Here is a 21,554-nt window from a genome sequence, read left to right on the forward strand (position 1 = left end):
GGGGTGTCCTTTATCCCCCCTGCTGGTTATTTACTTATTTATTTTGAATTTGTAATGCGCATGGCTGCCTCAGCAATGAGGCGTCCCAGCGCAATCAGAAACGGGAGACCAAGGAGAGCAGGATAAAGGATTAAACGGCCAGAGTAGGAAAAAGCCAGGTCTTTAAGTCTTTGCGAAAGGCCAGATGATTCGGGGTGCTTCTCATAAAAACAGGAAACGAATTCCAAAGCTTCGCCGCTAGGTAACAGAAGGAGCGACCTGCAGCCCTCGCTCTCCAGACTCGCGGAACGTGGGTCAGCGCAAGATCCACAGAACGCAGTGAACACCCCGGCTCATAAGGCGCCAGCAAATGAAGTAATCCTGCTAGGGCCTGATGTGTTGGAATCTTATGGGAAAAACATAGCACCCTAAACTCAATGCACTTTTCGACCGGCAGCCAGTGGAGTTTAGGGAGCACATGCGCCACCAAGCAGGATCTAGGCAAAGCAACCAAAAGCCGGGCCGCCGCGTTCTGAACCCTCTGCAGCCGCTTGATACTCGCCTTATTTGCACCCAAATAAAGAGAGTTACCATAATCCAGTCTGGACAAAATAGACGCCTGGACAATAGTCTGGCGCACCTTAGGGGGGAAAAAACCTAACAGCGGTCTTAAGCCATGCAACAGCTCAAAACAGTCCCCAGCAATGACTTTCGTTTGTTTGTAAAAGGTCAGGCCATTATCGAACCACACACCCAGGTTCTTCACGACCTCCTTGGGGAGTGGGGCAGGTTTGAGCCGATCCGGCCAGCACTGCTCAGACCACAGCTCCCAATCCCAGCCAAACAACAGAATCTCCGACTTACTGGTGTTTAACTGCAAGCAATTCGCTGTCATCCAGTCGGAGATGGCCAGGAGATCGTCCTTGAACTTCCCCAAACTGGCGTTGCATTTCTTCAAGAAATCAATCACCAATCGGGTGTCGTCCGCATATGACTCCAAAGACAGCCACCTGCCCTTTGCCACCTCCGCCAGGGGTCCAACATACAGGTTAATCAAGAGTGGACTTGACCCCAGTGGCACCCCCCAATGTAGGACAAACTCCTGAGAATTAAATTGAGTTACTGAAGCCTGAAAGGACCTATCCTCAAGAAAGGACCGAACCCAGGCCAAGGCCGCATCTCTAATCCCAACTTCCCAGAGGCGTTTCAGGAGTATTTCATGGGAAACGGTGTCAAATGCGGCACTTAGGTCCAAGAGGACCAGTGCCGCCGAGTCCCCAACATCCAAACTTCCCCGAATGGCCTCCGACACAACCAATAGCGCAGACTCAATGCTATGCCTAGGTCTGAAACCATGCTGCGACAGATCAATAATGGCGTCCTGCTCAATGAAATCGGCAAGATTAGAATTCACATGAGATTCCACCAACTTAGTCAAAAAAGGAAACTGGGAAATTGGCCGGTAATTACCAGGTTCCCCCAGGTCCAAAGAAGATTTTTTTAGTAATGGAATAACTTTAGCATGTTTCCATGCCCGAGGGACTGTGGCTGATCTAAGCGGCAGGTTAACCATTTCTAAGCACACAGGAGAAATCAAGGGATGAAGCTGACGGAAGAAGGCAGGGGACAGGGGATCAGCTGGAGAGCCTAATTTAATTTTCAGACACAGAGCCTCAAAGTCCACAGATGTCAGGTGCTGGAAAGATGACAAACTGCAGCCCCCCATATTCTCCACCACTTCTGGCATCATCCCCACCGAATGGGGGGCCAACGAAGGTAGGCCCAAATAGATCTGTTCAACTTTATTAACAAAGTGCGGTGCAAGCACTTCGCATTGATGGTTAGAGGCAATAGAAGAGGCACTAACCACACCTGCGTTCTTCATACCTTTGAGCAGGGAAAAGATAGTCCTTACGGGGTTAGAACTGGCTAAGATTTTATTGGCCACAAACTCCGCCCATGCTCTCCGAATACCTTTATTATATTGCTTGACGGCCACTCGATAATTTAGCAGACACATCATAACAACAACGTCGCCAGGCACCCTCTAACCACTTGCGGCCCTTCTTTGCCAGCGTAAGTGACTCATTAAACCATGGATTGGAGGGTCCTGTTCGCCTTATACCTTGAATCTTTTATCCGAACTCTTATGATGAACGAGGGTATCCGGCCATTAACTAGTGGAATTGATTAGCTAAAACTTAACGCTTATGCTGATGATATCGCAATCTTCACAATAGACCCAATCCAGTTGCTTAATCAAGAGGTTATCAGATTTGGCATTTTCTTTGGCTATAAGCTGAATATCAATAAAACTCAGATTCTGCTGAATTATACACCAGAGACACCCATAATGAACATTGTCCGGAGACCATATATCTTGGAATTTATATTACTCCAAAGATTCAAAACATCATGAAATTAAATTATGAAGCACTTTTGATTGATTCTACTAGGAAACTTAAGAACTGTCATAAGCTTCCTATTAGTATCATTGGACGATGTACTATTGTCAACATTACAATTCTCCCTAGGTTTCTTTATTTATTTAGATCTATTCCTTTGAAATTGCCAAATTATTTTTTTTAAAAGCTAGACGGGATAATAGGTAGCTTTATTTGGGGGTATAGGCGGGCACGTCGGGCTATTAACCCCTTGTGTGCTGGTGACGGAACCACTCCGTCACCAGCCACGGGTGCGCTGTGCTGGTGACGGAGTGGTTCCGTCACGGCGCGCTGCCCCGCCCACGCTGCCGCGATCTCGCGCCTGCGCGGCGCGTTCTATTAAGCGAGTGGGGCCATGACGGAACTACTCCATCACAAGCACAGCGGGCACGTGTCTTGTGACGGGGTGGTTCCATCACAAGCATGGCAGTACCGCGCAGCCCCCTCCCCTCCAGCGCCGCAGCGGAATTACCGCCGCAGCCAAGGGGTTAAGTTTCTAAAATATCCTGCTAGTCAAGGTGGTCTAGAATTGCCTGAATTTAAATTATATTATTGGGCTTCATTCACAAGCAGATTCCGAAGCCTGCTCTCTCTGGTAGAGACCAAGATTTTAGCCATAAGCTGCTGCTAAATCAGGACAGTAATAGATTTTTTTACCATATACATGATCCTAACTACTACAAAAGGGTACGCTTTAAGACTTTAAGGGACATAGCTACAATTGGGTAGAAATACCTAATATGTACTCTTTGCCAATTTATTTTAATAAGTTTCCTTTGTGGGATAATCCACTTCTCCCAGACATCTTTAACAATGGTATAGCCAAACAATGGGCTAGCCTGGGGGTAGATAAACTTAGAGATTTATATAACACGGAGGGCTTTGGTACTTTTCAAGACTTGAAAGATTCTTTTTCTTTACCACAACAGCATTACTATAAATATTTCCAATTAAGGGATTACTTCTTGAGATCACAAGGGCTTAAAATAGTGGAACCCCATCAATTATTGACTTTTTTCCATGAACCTTCCCAAGGAAAAGTAATTGTAATTGCGAATCAATTATTTAGCCAGGAAAGACGGGATCCCACTGGCCTTTTAGCTGAGAAGTGGAGTGCAATGCTGGGGGAGGAAATATCTGGTACAACTGTAGAAGGTGCACTTATTACATTAAAAGATGCTGTATGGTCTATGAATCTAAAGCTTCAGCAATTTAAAACTATATGTATGCTGTACTATACGCCTGATAAAATTGTAAGATGGGGACAAGCAACCATGCATCATTTTAGTAATAATTGTGTTGTTCTAAATGTGGGGGGTACGGAGTAAATATTGCTCACATGTTTGCTATGTGCCCTATGCTAACAACCTTTTGGCAAGGAGTTTGGAATGTATTAAGAAATCAGCTTGGCTTAGATGAGGTTTTCTCTACAACTGAGATAATGCTGTGCTATAGAGACGATGCTAATAGAGCGAAGAAGGCTCTGATTGCTGTAGTTATAGTTTCTGCTAGGCTGACTATAGCCCGGGCATGGATTTCTTCGAAGCCGTGCAATGTAATGGAGTGGTGGAGTATCTTTAGCGAAATTATTGCACGAGGAAAAGCTTTGGCTAAAATCAGAGGCGCTAAGACATTACGAAAATGTTGTACTATCTGACAGGGTATGATTCAGCATCAAGCTGTCAAATAATGTTTCTGCTCTATGTGCTTTGGATTTTCTTCTTTATTTAGTTAGTTCTTTTTCCTGTTATTGTTAAATGTACAATTTGACCTCCCTAAGGGAAAATGAAATGAATACGAAAAATGATGTGATGGTTGATTTTCTATCTTTATATTTTGTGTTGGAATCCTTTGCAAATAAAAAAAAAAATAAGTAAAAAAAAAAAAAGAAAGTGATGAAGGCAAAGATAGGTAACTTTTTGAATTACGGCCACGAGATCACAAAGGGTACCACAAATACTCTTTTAAACAAACTAATAATCAAACATTTTAAACATGCATTTCATCTGCCAAAGTCAGCATCTCCAGCACAAGTTCACCTCAAACTATGTCTATTTGACCATCACGGTTGGCGCATTTATAAAGTTTTGCAATAGACTGCGTCACGCCCGGGAGGGTTTTTTGGAGGCCCGACTCTGGCAAGGAATTTAGAAAAGTAATGGCAGTCATGAATATTGGCTTTACCTGGATCATAGTTTGCAAATACTTGGTGTCAAGGAATTCTGGGGAACAAACCCCTCCCAGATGGCAATAAAAGCAGTTATTAAGAAGAGCGTCAGGTTGTGGTCCTTTCATTCAGATAGGGCAATATTGTCAAAAAGGAAACACGCCTGGGCAGTGATCACTAATTTTAAACCAGGAGTTGTACCCTCCAATTTATCAAGCACGTTCGCACTTTATTGGAAACAAAAGTTCCTGTCTCGAAGGATGGATGAATTGCCTTTTTTAAAGAATCTCCCAGAATGGCGCTGCCCAGAAAATCATACCCAATGTAGGGTGTGCGGCCACCACACTGAAGGAATGGAACATATAGTTTGTCTATGCCCTGCAATGCTTACTATTAGATGATTTTTACGGCAAGAAAAATGGATTAGGCTCAGAATTCGATCATGCCGCCAAGCCATAATAGCAACCTTAAACCCAGACAACACGAAGTTGAATATCGTGTTAACAAAATTTGTCACCAAGGGGTTAAAACTGTTGGAAGACATCAGTGCTGCTAACCACTCCCCACTATAGCAGCGCGGCATTCCATCTTTGGGTTCAGTAACGTTTTTCCGACCACCAATAAACTGCTGACCCGAACTTGGTCTTTGAGTCGACCATTAACTGCCAAGAAGCTCTGCAGAGTTTTAAGTAAAATGTTAATTTTGTAACTTTCTGTAATTTTATTTAGTGTTTCTTTTAAGAATATGCTGCAAGTGTTTTTATATTGTAAGGGTTTTAATTACCAACAATACATTTCTTGCCTACCATGTACATGTTTATTCATTGGACATTTTATTGTGGAGAATACAGCGCAGTCTCAAGTTTTTGTGTGCAACCCTCAATCCTCAGGATCGCTTTTCCCATAATGAGAACTTTTATTTCCTGTCCTCTTCTAAGCATCACTTTTTGCTGTGAAATGTCAATGTTCTTAAAGTTTCCATGTGGTGTGATGACCCCCAAGATTTATCAGTTGTCTTTCATGTCAAAAGTAAATAAGCAAACTAGCTGTCAAAGACAATGTGCATTATCTGAAATATCTCAGTTTATAAAGTCATTTTGTTTTGCATAGATTGCTAAGTAATTAGCTCATACCCATACACCCTTTATGATATGCAAAGATTATATAGCTCACACAAAGCACATAAAGAATAGGCATTTCCATGATTATGTAGTGTATTATAATTCCATGCTGTACATAATCTATGCCTCACTATTTCCAAAGTTCACCAGCCGCCAGAGACACACATAGTAGATGAAGCAGCGTTCCGCTGGTATATCCGCAAAGACGGCACTGGTTGGTGGGCCAAGACTACTTCAGGAGGAGGCACAAGGTCCATGGATGGAAAACACCAAGGGGGATGAGCATCAAGTCCTGCTTCCTGTTTTCAGAGAAGTGAGTAGACAGGCAAGACTGGGGACCAGGCCGACTACAATGGCATAGCTGCCCGCTTGTCCATTTGCCTTGTCTGTGATGTGTGATTTGTTTGAAGGCAGCAAATTCATTTTGGATGTGCCAAGATTCTCCCTCTAATTTCAGCACTTTGATTGTCTGCTGCAATACAGCAGTTTAATTTGAGAAGCCCATCATACAGTTTGGCAGACCAAATGGCTTTTTTATAAGCTTGATTTATTTTGACGCTTTTGATTTTGGATTCCTTACTGGGTTGGCAGCCCAACAGAGGATTGCGCCTGAGCGCCCTTTTGAGTTGGCTTTTTATGATCCGCAGTTGTCGCATGAATCATTCTGCCCATATCAGGCCACAGGGGGGGAGTAGACAATTTCCTGTAAGGACCTTCAAGAAAACATCCCAGGCCTGAATGGGTGAGCTGCTAGAGGTTGCACTTGGCGGCTCTGAGTTAAGGTGGAGGGTGTTAAAATCCATAATGCTCGTTGTCAATATGTTCTTCCATATAAGGCAGCTCACATTAAACAGCTGTGGTAATGAGAACTGTCGAGGGGTGAATTAGACCCTCCTGTGGTGGCCTATACCAGTTCAAATACTGCTTGTCTATAACTAATGAACACAGGTGTTATACGAAGATCTTACGTTGAAGTAGCACTTTTATTCATCAAGTCATTAACACAGCAGAAAATATATATTCATCAATTCATTAGTTTAAAGAGAATAATGAAATCACAATTGTAATCAGTCAGAAATAGCACACAAAAATGCGTATTCATAAACATGCAAGTGCCTAGAAGGCAAACCTGAAATGAGAAAACTAACCATCCAAGAATTACAATTCTTAAAGTACATTAAATGCAATGAAAGGGTGAAATTTCATGGTCCTGGGGCACTGGACCAAGGCAGCTTAATTTGTGGGGGTGTTTCTGCAAAATTATGACAAAATAGATCTGTAAACAATAGAAATTAAATCAGGTTTGGTTGCACTTTATTGCACATAGGAGGAAAAAACGTTATTGCTCTGCAATTACAATAATGTTTTAGAATAAGGGCAATGCAGAGGAGAGAGAAAGAGACAATTTCAAAGTACAATAAACAATTAGAGCTTCGGCCAAAGATGCTTAGATAGATGGCTGAAGGAGACCACACAGGCGTCAGTGACCCAAGGGGTCACTGCAGTGGGGTAGTCAGTCGAATGGACTGAGGAGCAGATCTTTATACTCTTTCAATGATGAACTATTGACTACAAAATGACTATATTATCAGGTGCCTTTAACCTATAGGATATGACGCATTTTGGACACTTCTAAATATTTAAGAAAACAGAAGTGACACCCAGCTACAAAACCTTTCCCAAAAGGTCACAGGATGTTTGACCATGAGTCATAATGAAATTGAACATCTATTGACAGACAGGACAAGAAACCCAAAGCGGCAACGGCGGACATTCTTTGCCGCACCTCGTGTCAGTTCCTGTATGTGAAAACGCTGTGCAAACAACCCCTGCGCCAGCCGTTGAGTGGCTTAGCTGTGCTCCAGATCACAGAATCATGTACCAAATGGGGGTGCGCAGCTCAAAAAAGTTCAATAGGAAAATGTAAATAGAAAAATAACTTCTTTATTTGAAATTGTTTCTTATAAAGATCATTAAGTTTAGACATTCCGGCCAACGCGTTTCATTCCCATATAGGGAACTTCCTCAGGGCTGTAAAGATATAACACAAGCACATATAAATAACATATACACTCAAACGGCACAAGACTACAAACTTACAAATACAAGACAAATTGTACAATAACACACACAAAAATCTAGACCAAATCAATACAAGCAAGACCAAAAAAGACACAAAGATTTGGACAACTTGACTACACAGTCCTAACACAGAGAGATAAAAGCACATCTTATATCAAAACAAAACATGTAATCTATAACATTAATAAAAAAACAGATCTACATTTTTTTTCACCATACTGACAGTATTGATCGAGTATTTTAGCATAAGAATTCACATCCCTGAGCAAAATATGTTTTTGAATGACACTGTCCAACAGACGTCTTGCCTTGGGTTAGCCAAGATCGAAGACATGAACAATCTGTCCATACCTGCACCTGCACCTGAGAATGATAGCACTACTCAGGGGGAGGTCGATGTACATACTATTTTGCATCACAACAGATCAGATTGGAAAAAATGGTTGCTCTGACCCACAGACACAAACAACTGTCAAGATTGATTCCTGAACAAAACACAGGGTTTCACTATTAATAGGCCAGACCCATGATATGCCCAAAGACAGCATCCTGGGGTAGTAACAACATACTGTGTAAGGAAACTTTGCATTGATTGGCTACACAAAGCTACACTGGAGTATGTAAAATAACACTTATCTTTACTTAAAGAAGGAGCAGACCGTAGGGAATTCTGGCTAAGGACCAAGAAAACTGCGTCAAAAATGTTTCATATATGCCAGTATCCACACTGCTTCTAACAAATTATGGAAGATTACCCAAGCAGAGACTGCAGAACAAATACGAGAAATTGATCGTATTAATTTAGAGAAATCTCTCTCTGTAGTAGACAATGGGTTAACAACTGTTGTCCAGGATATAATTATTGGACAGCATTGTGTCTTCTGCCATTGACATCATGGAACAAAACTTGGTCATGTTGCAACATGGTCAGTCTCAAATACGTTCTATCATGCTAGTGGGCTGGACGCTACAAAACTTGCATGGAGGCTATGTGCCTTGGTGTTTAATCCACACTTCGTCATTTATTTCAGAATTCAATCTCACTGATAAACAGATTAAACAGGCACAAAGGGGAGCAGACAACACGGTGCTGAGCATTGAAATACTGGAAAGATTACCATTCACAGTAGCAGAGAAACCAGCTACTGAGTGGATAATACATAGTAAAATCACTCTGCCTGTTACAATTTTCCATTTTCAATATTGCCTAAAACACATACCAGCAGGCAAATATGAAAGGTTGGGTAAAGAAAACATCAAGACATCCTGGGATTTACCATACACACACAGATGTTGGAGTGGGGTGCGTGAAGTGTTTCTTAGCGGTACTAACTGTGAAAACGCACTATGCTGTTCTCTCCTTTGTCAGGGTATTAATTTACATGGAGCCTGTGATGGTTCCACTACCAACTTATCCTGTCACCTGCAAGGTTCACCAGCTGCAGTGATTGATGCAATTTTTGGACAACTTTCAAATGGAAGTTACCTCATGCTGAACGATCACAGCTGCTGTGGCATGTTGCCAGGTATATACTTTTGGTAGTAGTCGTGCACTGCGTTTTGTGAACAATGTTCATGTTGTATTCTGTGCTCCTAGGAATCACTCCCCACTAGGGAGTGTGGCGCTATAAGTACTGAGGGTAGCAGACACAAGAATCCCTGGTCTGTCTTTTTGGCCAAGGAGACAGACCAGGGATTCTTGTGTCTGCTACCCTCAGTACTTATGTTGCCAGGTATCCCATATCTAGTGACTGTTACATCCAGGGTCACTTGCTGTATGCAAGTATTGTTTCCACAAACCAAAACAGCCACGGAGTCACCTTTATGGCCCTCCCTGAACATCTGTTCTATACAAGTTGATACTCTAAGCAGAATGAAAGTCATTCTTTTGCAAAAAACTGTGCCACTGACCTTGACTAAAGAAACCTATGATCTACAAGTCGCAAGGACTTCTGCCGAGATACATGCCCTTTTGACTACAAACTGCCCTGTTCATTTCTCAGAAATGTTAGGTCATATCTTAAACATGTCTGATACGAGCAGTATTATACATGTATATAAGAACGTGTGTGCAGGACTGTTGGCACCTTTTTAAGCAGTCCTCAGAATATTTCCAAGCTTCGTGCACTCTGTGTTTGGTGGACTGCCCCTCCTTTTGGGACTCGTTGCAGGGATACTATTTTTGCTCCTACTGCTACGATATGGCAAGTCAAATCACCAGCGACACCCAATTCACCATGGAGAGAGCTCTGCTAGGGATGAAGTGTTGTGAGCGCATCGTCCAAATTTTGGGTTTACTTTGTCTACGAGAATTAGATACCACATGCTTTCTGTCATTCCAACCAATCTGGCAAGATTGCATCCTACCTGTTCTACACTGCCTGCTTTGCGGTGAAGAATGAGTGCTAGACTAACACTCCCATCAGTCATGCCTACGGATGTCAATACTCTGCTGGAACCTGTAACGGCCCATGCTCTGTGTTGTCCCCAGCGGTATAGAGTCAAAATATCGAGTTTTTATTATCGACTAGACATAATATTGAGTAAAAAATATAGAATGGACATAATATCGACTAGACATAATATAGACTACCAAAATATCGACTAGAAAATTTTAATATCGAATAGAATGGACATAATATCGAATCGAAAATTTAGAATGGACATAATATCGACTAGACATAATATAGACAACAAAAATGTCGAATTTAAGGTAAGTTAATATTAATTTTAATTTTTTGTGTAATATAAATCTGTAGCGGGTTGTGGGTTTATAGGGGAATAGGGTGGGAAGTAATTTAATTATAATTAATTAAATATGTTATTTTATTTATTGTTATTTATTTAGAATTAATTGTTAATTAATTATTAATTGGTAATTAATTAAAATATAATTGTAATTAATTTTAATTGATTAATTGATAAATATGTTATTTTTAGTAATTTATTTTCGGTAGTGGGTTGTGGGTTTATAGGGAAAAAGGGTGGGCAATAATGTAATTATAATTAATTAAATATGTTATTTTATTTATTGGTATTTATTTAGAATTAATTGTTAATTAATTATTAATTGGTAATTATATAAAATATAATTAGTAATTATTTTAATTGATTAATTTAAAAATATGCTACTTTTATTACATTATTTTCTGTAGTGGGTTGTGTCTTTATAGGGGAATAGCTTGGGAAGTAATTTAATTGTAAGTGATTATATTTTTTAAATTTTTTTTGTGTCTAATTTTTAATTATTTTTATAGTGTAAATTAATTTATTGGTAATTGGTAAATAATTAGTATTAGTAGGTAATTTCTATTAATACTTCATTTTCATTTGTAATTTTAAATGATTAACTAATATATTTTATAAAATTGTAAAATATTGTAATTCTTTTGTAATTGGTATTAATATTTATGTTATTTATATTTATATATGAAGTATTTACTTTCCCTACTATTGCACTCACTGGAGTGGGAATAGTAATTTTTACCCCTACGCTATCCAACGCTTTCCCTACTGTTGCACTCACTGGAGTGGGAATAGTAATTTTTACCCCTACGCTGTCCAACGCTTTCCCTACTGTTGCACTCACTGGAGTGGGAATAGTAATTTTTATCTCTACGCTATCCAACGCTTTCCCTACTGTTGCACTCTCTGGAGTTGGAATAGTAATTGTTATCCCTACGCTGTCCAACGCTTTCCCTACTGTTGCACTCACTGGAGTGGGAATAGTAATTTTTATCTCTACGCTATCCAACGTTTTCCCTACTGTTGCACTCTCTGGAGTAGGAATAGTAATTTTTATCCCTACGCTATCCAACGCTTTCCCTACTGTTGCACTCACTGGAGTGGGAATAGTAATTTTTACTCCTACGCTATCCAACACTTTCCCTACTGTTGCACTCACTGGAGTGGGAATAGTAATTTTTACCCCTACGCTATCCAACGCTTTCCCTACTGATGCACTCTCTGGAGTTGGAATAGTAATTTTTACCCCTACGTTATCCAACGCTTTCACTACTGTTGCACTCACTGGAGTGGGAATAGTAATTTTTATCCTTACACTATCCAATGCTTTCCCTACTGTTGCACTCTCTGGAGTAGGAATAGTAATTTTTATCCCTATGCTATCCAACGCTTTCCCTATTGTTGCACTCACTGCAGTGGAAATAGTAATTTTTACTCCTACGCTATCCAACACTTTCCCTACTGTTGCACTCTCTGGAGTGGGAATAGTTATTTTTACCCCTACGCTATCCAATGTTTTCCCTACTGTTGCGCTCTATGGAGTGGGAATAGTAATTTTTACCCCTACGCTATCCAATGCTTTCCCTACTCTTGCTCTCTCTGGAGTGGTAATAGTAATTTTTACCCTCTCACTATCCAACGCTTGCCCTACTGTTGCACTCTCTGGAGTTGGAATAGTAATTTTTACCACTACGCTATCCAACGCTTTCCCTACTGTTGCACTCACTGGAGTGGGAACAGTAATTTTTACCCCTGCGCTATCCAACGCTTTCTCTACTGTTGCGCTCACTGGAGTGGGAATAGTAATTTTTAACCTTACGCTATCCAACGCTTTCCCTACTGTTGCGCTCTCTGGAGTGGGAATAGTAATTTTTATCCCTACGCTATCCAACGCTTTCCCTACTGTTGCACTCTCTGGAGTGTGAATTGTAAATTTAACCCTCTCGCTATCCTACGGAAAAAATATTGTATATGTTTTGTTAATAATATGTATATATATATATATATATGTATATATATATATATATATATATATATATATGTATATATATATATATATATGTATATGTTTTGAAATTATTATTTTTTTAAGTTATATTAATTATTTATTAATTTTAAGTTCATTTAAGTATTTTAATTATGTTTAAATTAATTATATTTATTATTATATTACTTTAAAATTACTTTTAAGATATTTAAAAAATTCTATATTTTGACTGTCTATATTTTTTCCTATCGATATTTTGGAGTCGATATTTTTGTACTTACCTGTTTGTAGATATTATTTTATCTTACTGCTAATGCTGTACCTTTTATACTCCGCATTCTGTCTTACGATTGTAGCAGTTAATTTCTCTTGCATGAGAAATAAGACTGTTCAATAAACCCTTTTATTGAAACGCCCGTCTCTCTATTTCTATGCAACTCTGTAGAAACAAAGCATGCACGATTGACTGAGTGAAACTGTAATCTATTGTTTCCACGACTCTGAAGATATTGTTCCGATTCGAAAGGAAACAAAGTTGTCATGTTTATGCGGTTGTCAGAGACTAATCCCTTCTTGTTCATTCGAGAAGTTTCTAGTGACCTATGAGTTAGCTGGCACACACAAGTAATTTTGTTTAACATACTCGACAGAGACATACTGACCTCAGTCCTATGTCAAATCTATAGTGTGTGTTATTCCAATGTGCAGAGCCTACCAGGGATATAGGAACTACACTACAGTGGTGGAGCCATTTTAATTTAGTGCTGGACTGTTAGATGCCGGAGTTCCCACGCGCACCGTTGTTGTCGAGTGCGCGCCCCGGGCCTCCACGCTCCCACGTTAGGCCAAGAAAGGACACCGTCCGAGACAGCCCTGCTCATCCCCTTAGAAGCTTTACATGAGCAGCCAGGCTTATCTCCAAGGCACAAGTGTTCAGTATGTGCAACCACGCCCACAGCAATCCCAATGATGTCACCACAAATGGACTCCACACGAGTTTTTATAAAACAAGTATACTTTATATGAAAAGATATACAAAATGACCACACGATACAACTCTCACATATATACACTGAGTAATATTGTTTCCGGTGGGTTGGGTGGTCCTAATCCCCAACCACTGCTTCTAACCAACAGTCACGCTGACCTTTAACCGTTCTCAACAGGTTAGGTACGTTGTATCACTAGATTCACACACGTTGCAAAATACAAGGAATACTGCGCTACTTAACAATGGGTAGCTGTACAGTACCATAGTGAAACAATGCAATGTGTAGCGTCAAGATCATGTACTGAGTCAATACAAGATAATGCAACTCGGTTTGCTACCAGCATGCCCTGCTCAAGTTGTCAAGCTACAATTACGTACAGTACAATAGGAAAATAATGCAATGCGTATCCCCCCCAGCATGCCCTGTGCACGGAAGGAATAAGGTAATGCGTCACAGTGCACTTCAGTACAGTGCAGTACGCTATGATTCAATGCAGTGCGCTACACTATGATTCTGTATCCTGCAAGGAAAAAATAACGAGTGCATAGCGCACTAACCCCTGAGTTCGTTAAGCACCTCTAGTATCAGACGTTGGTCAATAGTTCGATAGTTCGTTAGCAGAAAATACCTGGGCATTTGGGTCACCCACAACAGGGATATATGTTTGCTTGAGAATTATGGCACAATCTGAACAACAATTGAAGAACAAGTTAACTGCTTGATCTCGCTTTCCTTGTCCGTGATGGGTAGCATGGCCCTGATGAAAAAGGTTATTCTCCCTAAACTACTCTACCTTTTTACTATATCCTAATCACTGTAAACCAGTATTTCCTTTAGCAGTTCAGATAATACTTAGTGGTATTAGCTTGGGTAGGTGGTTGTCCTTGATCAGAAGGGCTTTGTTGCATCTGTTTTTTTTATTTTTTTTTATAGCTGTGCACAAGCACAATTTGCCTATTAGTGGCTTAATTCCACTCTTTCATGATACATGCAGCGTTATTGAAAGTTACTGCAGACTTTAGACCTCTCACTTCTTTGGTTGGACGGAGTCCCAAGCCCCCACACGCCCACACACACAGCTTCTCTCAAATTAACTCAATAGCATGGGATGCTTTTCTGAACCTAACTGACTGGATCCACTGCTGAATAGCTTCCGCTACCGCCGTGAGGGGAGCGGCTTGACTTTCCCGGCCGTGAGGTGAACGGCCCAATGAGACCACATCGTCCAGAGGCCCTTGCACTTACCTCACTACGCCGGAGGGCGCGATAAAATCACAGCGGTCCTCCCGCAGCGAGGGACGCTTTTCTGAACCTACCTGACTGGATCCATTGCTGCATAGCCTCCGCTACCGCCGGGAGGGGAACGGCTTGACTTCTTCTTTCCCGGCCATGATAGGAACGGCTTAACTTCTTCTTTCCCGGCCATGAGGGGAACGGCCCAATGAGACCACATCGTCCAGAGGCCCTTGCACTTACCTCACTACGCCGGAGGGCGCGATAAAATCACAGCGGTCCTCCCGCAGCGAGGGACGCTTTTCTGAACCTACCTGACTGGATCCATTGCTGCATAGCCTCCGCTACTGCCGTGAGGGGAACGGCTTGACTTCTTCTTTCCCGGCCATGATAGGAACGGCTTAACTTCTTCTTTCCCGGCCATGAGGGGAACGGCCCAACGAGACCACATCGCCCAGAGCCCCTTGCACTTACGTCACAGTGCTGGAGGGCGCGATAAAATCACAGTGGCCCTCCCGCAGCACGGGATGCATGCGCGGGCGTGCTTGTGCCCGTCCAAGACCGTCTGAGACCGGCAGAGGCCGGGCTGGGCCATTACTCTTGCCCTTTGTTTCTTGAGCTGTGGGCCAACCTGCTTGCTGATACCCGGATAGCCAGCCATCAAGACCTTGCACCTGTGGAAGGAGGTAGGCTTGCACCTACACCTATCATACAGATTCTGTAAGGACACTTAATATAGGCACTGATATTTGAAACCCTTGATATGGAGGAAGCTTCTCTGGACTAATACTGGACATATACCACGAGCAAGAGGTATCCCCTTGTTCCTACTGTACTTGTATATACACTGTTTACATTTATTTTATTCACTTTTATTTTTGTATGTATCGGTGCAACACTAATGCCATTTAAAGCTATGGGGAGGCGAAAGGCTCAGACGGGGTCTGTTGGGGCTAAATCAGTGGTTAGTTCCTCTTCTACAATAGACTCCTTTCTGCAGAGAGCAGATGCCATTATCAACAGTTAGTGAACAGGTGTCTTTCCAGATCACCCTCTAACTGTTTGCACCCACCTATACTTAGATCTAGTGTGCCTCTGGTTGAATCTTCACCTGCCTGCTCCGATAGCTACCAGGGGCCATCTGTAGGTTCCTCTATTACCGAAGGTTCACCACTTGTATATGAAGCTGCCTCTCCAGCCCCTTCCTCGACCTCACATAGATTCCTCTCCCCAGATATAATGATTGAAAGAAGAGAAAGTATTGCTCTCCTACAAGGGATGGATAATAATAACACACAGAACCTTATGCCCACCCATTCGCTCTTCCAGACTAGCCAACCCACCACCCAGGGAGGGGGGGGGGGCTAACATTGGGGGGAGCACAAAACGGAAACTTCAAAACACAGGGGGTAAAGCAAAAAGACCAAAACTTACCCCAGTCCCTAAGCCTTCCACCAAGTCTTTGGCGCACAAGTCGGAAATCACAAACCTAGACACAATGGTTACCAAGGCCTTTATAGATATGATGACTACTCTGTTGGATACCAAACTGAGTTCTATTCTGGAGAGGTTGACAGCAATCGAGAAAAGTCTTGCAGAGGGGGCTCAAACTGATGCCTTTGTAAATTGTGGGGGTACAAGTGAGATCCCAGAATCGCCAAATCTGACCTGGGCCTACCTAATAAAACCCTAACAAATCTCATGGAGACCAGCAGCCTGCACAGCGTCATGCGGCGCATTTAGCTCAAGGGGAGGTAGACAGTTTAAGGGGTGGTCAGACTCTCAGCAGGCCACTGGCAGTTTCCCTGTACAGGCGGGACCTCCAATCTTCTGCAGGTCAGCTGGGTGGCCCTGTGGTGCTGCCAGGGGAGGTCTGCCAGTGCCCTCCTATTATTCATCTTCCCCCAGAATCCATTCCTTATGTAGTGGTCTTGGGGAACGTCCCGCCTCTTCCCCCAGGCATAAATGAGGATTATAACAAGTTAAAGAACAAGGTACTCCACTGGTTATTAACCAATACCTCCGTGGGTCCAGGTGTGGAACGTAGCATTATTATGGTACGCCGAGTGTATTGGATATGCAGTTCTAGAAAGCCAGGAGGGGGTGACTGTGTTATTGTAAACTTCAACAAGTCCTCTATAGCCGAAAGAATCCTGTCAGGGGATATTCATGTCAGTCCATCATACTATGGTTCCATAGTAGAGCCACTTCCACTGGGTTCCTTTTATAGAGCTGATCCTCAAGGGTATATAACAGGGAATAATGACAGGGATTTTTCTCGAGCCAGATGGTCCTATAAAAACTCTGTAGGCAGGAACCAAGGGTTTCCATAACCACTTTATAGTATAAGTCACTCATGGGGGGCTCATTTTGTCCTGTCGTGCCTCCTACCCTGGCATTAGCTAATAGATTCTCTATGCTATCGGGGTTGGAGGAATGTGATTGACTGGATATCCCTACCAAGACCGTAGCAGAGCCAACGCACCAACAGAGGGTTAACTCAACACCGGCAACTGAGATAGAGTTGTTGCAGATGGTTCACCTTCCACCAACACAAATAGAGGTGAAACCCCATGTTTCGGACAGTAATGTTCTATCATGGAACATAGCAGGCTTGGCAGACAAGTTCAAGTATCTTATATGGGAACAGTTTGCTAGGCAATTCTTAGTAATCTGCCTCCAAGAAACCTGGACTGCAATCTGTTTCTGGAGGGTTTTAAAGCTTATTTTGTTCCTGCCTCCCGTCAACTATTGGCAGAGCCAGAGGAGGTTTGGTTATTTATATCTCCCTGACAGTGGACTGCCAGGTATGAACCCATCCTTTTTTTAGTCAGAGCCTTCAGGCCATCACACTTAAGAAGGGGAGCAATACAATGAGCCTGATCAATTTCTATAACTCATTGAATAGCAAAAGGGAATAGGGAAACATCATCCAGCTGAGTCATTATTTAAGGAAGTTCTGTGATCCTAAACCCACACACCCTTGATGGTGCTGGGGGACTTTAATACCCACCCTTTTGGCGACCCCAAGTTTACGAAAATGTCCGATTTAGGATGCCACAGTTTGAAGGGGTTTAATTTTGAGCACGCAACACAGGGGGATGAACAAAATAATCTAGTTAATGAATTTGATCTACTGACACTAATGTCCCTCTCTGCCCCTAACTGTAAAGCCCTGATTCCACCTTTAAAGGGAGAGGTACTGGGTCTTTTATAGTCCATATTTTGATGTCTTCTTCCTCTTAGTCCCTTTTTCAAAGGTTTACCATTAAGGACAGCATTTATAGTGATCACAATCCCCTCTGTGTATACTTTTGTGGTGCATTTCTATCCAGCAAACCTAGGGGAAGGGCACCGGGAACACCAAGACCTATAGACGGTGGGCGCCTCCTCATGCGCAGCTGAACTTGTGTCCAACCGGAGAGTCTACAGAGGAACGTTCTTAATGCTTTTAGCGTAATTTCCAGCAAAGCAGGGGAACTTTTGAGGGCTCCAGCTTGTAAGGTATCCAACTCAAACCCAAGATGGTTTGATTCTTCCTGCTCCCAGCCAGCACATAAGCTAAAGGAGGTCTTGAAAGTTGTTCAGCGAAACCCCCTATACATACGCTTATGTCACACAGAATATAAACAGGCACTAGCTACCCGTAAGGAAGCTCTCAAGGAGGAGGCATGGAGGGAGCTGCTAGAGTCTAGTACTCTAAGGAATGGCATACGGTTTTGGGGCATTGTCAACAGACCATTGTTCACTGAAGATACAGGCAATGTTCTTGGCTCCCATATCACGGAAGATGAATGGGAGGCCCATATTCAATCCATGTTCAAGGGCTTTACAGGTCATCATGGCCAGCTGCCCCGGGCAACAATAACTGACTGTCTGGTTTTTGAGCTAACAGAGGTAGAGGTGGAATTGCTGGCCTAACTAGCAAAAAGACTCCTGGACTGGACGGGATTTCGCTGGACCTTTATAAATCGGATCCATCCTTTTGGGCCCAGATCCTGGCGGCTGTACTGAATGCATCGGTCAGGGACGGTAGCCCTGAATCCTGGGTCATTTCTACCATCGTGCCAGTGTTTAAAAAGGGGGATCGAAACAGCACGCACTGCTACCGACCTATTTCTCTCATCGACTCAGTAGTAAAGGTGGTGGGAGGAGTGCTATTGCAAAGACTATCTTCATGGGCAGAGGAGCATAACGTCATTGCTGACACCCACTATGGGTTTCATGCAGGGAGGTTGACGGTAGCCCAATGTTTAAACCTCTACCTGATCCTTGGCAAGTATTCGATAGCCCACCCAGGTACGATCTATATGGTGTTCATGAACCTTTCTTCCGCGTTTGACTGTGTCAACTGGGTCAAACTGTGGCAGTCTATGAGGGCCATGGGGGTGGAGGCCTCCATCGTGGACTTTCTAATGGATCTGCATAGGAATACCAAGGCGAACATCAGATATACACAGGATCTTTGGGTTTCCAGGGAATTCAATATCGAAAGAGGGGTAAGGCAGGGCTGTATTTTGGGCCCCTTCAATGATCTTCAAGGAGCTCTGGTAGCTACGGGGGCCGACTTTTCGCATGTGGGGCGCCGGGGTCTCCCCGTCCTCCTATATGCGGACAACGCTGTCCTCATAGCGAGAACCGCTAGGGGACTCCAATACCTATTAGACGCATTCCTGAATTTTATGGGGTCCCGTGACTTAGCCATCAACAATTCAAAATCCTACGTCTTGCAGGTAGGGGCTTGTCCTATGAAAAAGTATCCTTTTTCTGTAGGTTCTGTGAAGGTCCCCACAACGTCAGTGTTTTCATATCTGGGGATCCTGCTGGATGATTGCCTGAAGTGGGGGCCCCTTATCCAGAAGAACAAGCATTTGCAATGCCATAGGTCTCGCAGCATTAAAGTTTGAGTTATTGGCATTGTGTATGACAATGCGTTGCATAAATTTTTTAGCATACTTTGAATTGGTGAGCAGTTTGAGTGTGTGCAAGAGTGCTGTTGCTCACAGCTGTTATTATTCACGCAGCTCTAATGATGCACCTCACGCGCGGGGCTGACGCAGTTATTATTCACAAAGCTCTGATGATGCACCTTATGCACGGGCTCACAGCTGTTATTATTCACGCAGCTGTAATGATGCACCTCACCACGGGGCTGACGCAGTTATTATGCACCTCACCACGGGGCTGACACACTTATTATTCACAAAGCTCTGATGATGCACCTCATGCACGGGCTCACAGCTGTTATTATTCACGCAGCTGTAATGATGCACCTCACCACGGGGCTGACGCAGTTAATATGCACCTCACCACGGGGCTGACGCAGTTATTATTCACAAAGCTCTGATGATGCACCACAGGCACAGGCTCACAGCTGTTATTATTCACACAGCTCACAAAAAGTGTCACTCCAAGTGTCACACGTGAGGTATTGAAATGTCACACATAAACACAATGCAAATATGGGAATGTCACACATACATACACAAACCAAAAACTTGGCAGCTATGCATAAGCAAACTGACAATTTGGCAGCTATGTGCAGCCTGCCCTCTGCTGAGAACTGCAGTCAGGCAGTCTGTCTCCAGTTAGTGCCCTTCCATTTCAGGTATTTTGCAGCAGTGTTGAGATCTTCTTAGAGTTGTTCCTTGCTCAAATGGGTGTAATTTCTGAGGTTTATGTTTTGCTTGATTTTGCTCGGGAGAAAGTGGTACTCATAGTTATAATCGTTGAAATGTCACTCATAATTACACTGAAATTATGAAAATGTAACGCATAGCATTCTGAAACCTTGGCCACTATGAACACAGTATTGAACGCACTTGTAGGCCCTCGAGAGAACGCCCTAGGACCCCCTGTATCACGTGCTCCCGTTCAGAATCATTCTAACCAGCCTTTTCAAAGATGGCGGCTGCCTCCGCAGGCCACGCAGAGCCCCGCTCCGTTTTCTATGTTTATGCCGGCTGCTATCTATGCTAATCATAGAGGAAAGCAGGAAGTGATAGGCGGAGTCCCCGCCGCGCGCTGGTTGATGGGATCGCTGGAGGTCCTCCCTCCGGCCGCGCGCGGTGCAGGCTGGGATCGCGGTGGCGGCTGCGGGCCCCGGCTGACGGAGCCCTGGGAGATAGTAGCGGGAAAGGAGTGCGGAGGACCCGGCGGCAGCCCGCAAGGAGCGGCTCACACTGGGGAGGGGGGCACCCGGCACCAGCGAGCGACCCCGCCCCCCCGGGATGGGAGACAGCCGGGGTGAGCTGGGGCCGCGCGCGGGGCACTGTGGGAGCTGGGGGGAGGTGTGACAGAGCGCCAGGGTTAGCCCACCCCCACTCAACATATAGTGTCATGCATTTTACCCCCCCCCAAGCCAACTCCCCTCACTGGAGAATCCCCCCCCCCTCTGCAGGCACCGGGGGGGGCGGGGGTCTTATGACACCCCTTGTTTATTGTACCCTCCAGAACCTGTCACCACCGCAAGTATGATTGTGTCCTTTCCAGTCACTGCCACTTGCTTTATGTGACCCCCTCAGGGGAAGGGAGGGGATGCCTGTATGTGTGCATATGTGTGTGTCTGTGTGTGCGACGGCGGAGGGGTGGGGGGGTGTCTCTCCGTACGTGTATGTGCGCTTGTGTATGTGTGTGCGCATGCGTGCAGGGGGAGGTGTGCCTGTGTATGTTTGCGCTTCCCAGGGGACAGCCACGGCGAGCGCGTTTGCTCGTGCGTGGCCTGCGCCGATCGCCTTTTGCGAGATGCGCGCGGCCAGGTGCTGTCTCCTGGGAAGCAGACCCAGTAACAAAAGATCTCTGGCG

This window comes from Lissotriton vulgaris, chromosome 5, assembly GCF_964263255.1.
Source record: "Lissotriton vulgaris chromosome 5, aLisVul1.2, whole genome shotgun sequence".
Classification (NCBI taxonomy): domain Eukaryota; kingdom Metazoa; phylum Chordata; class Amphibia; order Caudata; family Salamandridae; genus Lissotriton; species Lissotriton vulgaris.